Source organism: Colletes latitarsis, unplaced genomic scaffold (genome assembly GCF_051014445.1).
Source record: "Colletes latitarsis isolate SP2378_abdomen unplaced genomic scaffold, iyColLati1 scaffold0007, whole genome shotgun sequence".
NCBI classification, from domain to species: Eukaryota; Metazoa; Arthropoda; class Insecta; order Hymenoptera; family Colletidae; genus Colletes; species Colletes latitarsis.
Genome location: NW_027488367.1, coordinates 23,238,491 through 23,242,851, shown reverse-complemented (window position 1 = coordinate 23,242,851; position 4,361 = coordinate 23,238,491).

Below are 4,361 nucleotides of genomic sequence, written 5' to 3'. Positions count from 1 at the left end.
CATGAAGTTTGAGATATATGTGAAAGAATGAGCCTGATGAGGGCAAATCCTAGAGCTAACCCAGACCTAACATGCGTTATCCTCTAAAATATTGACCGCAACCAGGTTTCATGGACTGTTTCAGTGTGGTACCACACTACTACCTGATCCAAACCAGAAAAAACCCAGGATCTGTTCAACAAGTATGTGCAAAACGCGAAAGTATGAGTCTGATGAGGTCAAATTCCAGACCTATCCCAGACTTAACTTGCGTTATCCTCTAAAATATTGATCGAAACCGGGTCTAACCAACTGTTTCAGCGTGGTACCACATTACTACGTGATCCAAACCAGAAAAAACCCAGGATCTGTTCAACAAGTATGTGAAAAACGCGAAAGCATGAGCATGATGAGGGCAAATTTCAGACCTATCCCAGACCTAACTTGCGTTGTCCTCTAAGATATTGATGGAAACCAGGTTAATTGACTGTTTCAGTGTTGTACTTCATTACTACGTGATGCGATCAAGAAAATGCCCAGGATCTAGCCATCATGTATGAGACATATGCGAAAGAATAAGCCTGATGAGGGCAATTCCTAGACCTAACCCAGACCTAACATGCGTTATCCTCTAAAATATTTATCCAGACCAGGTTCCATTGAATGTTTCAGTGTGGTACCACTTTACTACGAGATCCAATCCAGAAATAGCCCAGGATCTAGCCATGAAGTATGAGAAATATGCGAAAGTATGAGCCTGATGAGGGCAAATCCTAGACCTAACCCAGACCTAACATGCGTTATCTTCTAAAATATTTATCAAGACCAGGTTTAATTGAATGTTTCAGTGTGGTACCACATTACTACGTGATGCAATCCAGAAAAAGCCCAGGATCTAGCCATCAAGTTTGAGAAATATGCGAAAGAATGAGCCTGATGAGGGCAAATACTAGACCTAACCCAGACCTAACATGCGTTATCCTCTATAATATTGATCGCAACCAGGTTTAATGGACTGTTTCAGTGTGGTACCACACTACTACGTGATCCAAACCAGAAAAACCCAGGATCCGTTCAACAAGTATGTTAAAACTGCGACAGTATGACCCTGATGAGGGCAAATCCCAGGCCTAACCTAGACCTAACATGCGTTGTCCTCTAAAATATTGATGGAAACCAGGTTTAATTGACAGTTTCAGTGTTGTACTTCATTACTGCGTGATGCAATCCAGAAAAAGCCCAGGATCTAGCCATGAAGTATGAGAAATATGCGAAAGTAAGAGCCTGATGAGGGCAAATCATAGACCTATCCCATACCTAACTTGCGTTATCCTCTAACATATTGATCGAAACCAGGTTTAATTGACTGTTTCAGCGTGGTACCACATTACTACGTGATGCAATCCAGAAAAAGCCCAGGATCTAGCCATCAAGTATGAGAAATATGCGAAAGAATGAGCCTGATGAGGGCAAATCCTAGACCTAACCCAGACCTAACATGCGTTATCCTCAAAAATATTGATCGAAACCAGGTTTAATTGACTGTTTCAGTGTTGTACTTCATTACTACGTGATGCAATCCAGAAAAAGCCCAGGATCTAGCCATGAAGTATGAGAAATATGCGAAAGTAAGAGCCTGATGTGAGCAAATCCCTGACCTAACCTAGACCTAACATGAATTATTCTCTAAAATATTGATCAAAAGCAGTTTTAATCGACTGTTTCAGTGTGGTACCACATTACTATGTGATCCAAACCAGAAAAAACCCAGGATCCGTTCAACAAGTATGTTAAAACTGCGACAGTATGACCCTGATGAGGGCAAATCCCAGGCCTAACCTAGACCTAACATGCGTTGTCCTCTAAAATATTGATGGAAACCAGGTTTAATTGACTGTTTCAGTGTTGTACTTCATTACTACGTGATGCAATCCAGAAAAAGCCCAGGATCTAGCCATGAAGTATGAGAAATATGCGAAAGTAAGAGCCTGATGAGGGCAAATCCTAGACCTATCCCATACCTAACTTGCGTTATCCTCTAACATATACATCGAAACCAGGTTTAGTTGACTGTTTCAGCGTGGTACCACATTACTACGTGATGCAATCCAGAAAAAGCCCAGGATCTAGCCATCAAGTATGAGAAATATGCGAAAGAATGAGCCTGATGAGGGCAAATCCTAGACCTAACCCAGACCTAACATGCGTTATCCTCTAAAATATTTATCCAGACCAGGTTTCATTGAATGTTTCAGTGTGGTACCACTTTGCTACGTGATCCAATCCAGAAATAGCCCAGGATCTAGCCATGAAGTATGAGAAATATGCGAAAGTATGAGCCTGATGTGGGCAAATCCAAGACCTATCCCAGGCCTAACTTGCGTTGTCCTCTAAGATATTGATGGAGACCAGGTTCAATTGACTGTTTCAGTGTTGTACTTCATTACTACGTGATGCAATCCAGAAAAAGCCCAGGATCTAGCCATGAAGTATGAGAGATATGCGAAAGTATGAGCCTGATGAGTGCAAATCCTAGACCTAACCCAGACTTAACATGCGTTATCCTCTGAAATATTTATCAAGACCAGGTTTAATTGAATGTTTCAGTGTGGTACTACATTACTACGTGATGCAATCCAGAAAAAGCCCAGGATCTAGCCATCAAGTTTGAGAAATATGCGAAAGAATGGGCCTGATGAGGGCAAATACTAGACCTAACCCAGACCTAACATGTGTTATCCTCTAAAATATTGATCGCAACCAGGTTTAATGGACTGTTTCAGTGTTGTACTTCATTACTACGTGGTGCAATCCAGAAAAAGCCCAGGATCTAGCCATCAAGTATGAGAAATATGCGAAAGAATGAGCCTGATGAGAGCAAATCCCTGACCTAACCTAGACCTAACATGAATTATTCTCTAAAATATTGATCAAAGCCAGGTTTAATTGACTGTTTCAGTGTGGTGCCACATTACTACATGATCCAATCCAGAAATAGCCCAGGATCCAGCCATGAAGTATGAGAGATATGCGAAAGTATGAGCCTGATGAGAGCAAATCCTAGACCTAACCCAGACCTAACATGCGTTATTCTCTAAAATATTTATCAAGACAAGGTTTAATTGAATGTTTCAGTGTGGTACCACATTACTACGTGATCAAAACCAGAAAAAACCCAGGATCCGTTCAACAAGTATGTGAAGAATGCGAAAGTATGAGTCTGATCAGTGAAAATCTCAGGCCTTACCTAGACCTAACTTGCGTTGTCCTCTAAAATATTGATGGAAACTAGGTTTCATTGACTGTTTCAGTGTGGTACTACATTACTACGTGATGCAATCCAGAAAAAGCACAGGATCTAGCCATCAAGTATGAGAAATATGCGAAAGAATGAGCCTGATGAGGGCAAATCCAAGACCTATCCCAAACCTAACTTGCGTTGTCCTCTAAGATATTGATGGAGACCAGGTTCAATTGACTGTTTCAGTGTTGTACTTCATAACTACGTGATGCAATCCAGAAAAAGCCCAGGATCTAGCCATGAAGTATGAGAAATATGCGAAAGTATGAGCCTGATGAGTGCAAATCCTAGACCTAACCCAGACCTAACATGCGTTATCCTCTGAAATATTTATCAAGACCAGGTTTAATTGAATGTTTCAGTGTGGTACTACATTACTACGTGATGCAATCCAGAAAAAGCCCAGGATCTAGCCATCAAGTTTGAGAAATATGCGAAAGAATGGGCCTGATGAGGGCAAATCCCTGACCTAACCTAGACCTAACATGCGTTATCCTCTAAAATATTTATCCAGACCAGGTTTCATTGAATGTTTCAGTGTGGTACCTCTTTACTACGTGATCCAATCCAGAAATAGCCCAGGATCTAGCCATGAAGTATGAGAAATATGCGAAAGTATGAGCCTGATGAGGGCAAATCCAAGACCTATCCCAGACCTAACTTGCGTTGTCCTCTAAGATATTGATGGAGACCAGGTTCAATTGACTGTTTCAGTGTTGTACTTCATAACTACGTGATGCAATCCAGAAAAAGCCCAGGATCTAGCCATGAAGTATGAGAAATATGCGAAAGTATGAGCCTGATGAGGGCAAATCCTAGACCTAACCCAGACCTAACATGCGTTATTCTCTAAAGTATTTATCAAGACAAGGTTTAATTGATTGTTTCAGTGTGGTCCCACACTACTACGTGATCCAAACCAGAAAAAACCCAGGATCTGTTCAACAGGTATGTGAAAAACGCGGAAAGTATGAGCCTGATGAGGGCAAATCCCAGACCTATCCCAGACCTAACTTGCGTTGTCCTCTAAGATAATGATGGAAACCAGGTTTAATTGACTGTTTCAGTGTTGTACTTCATT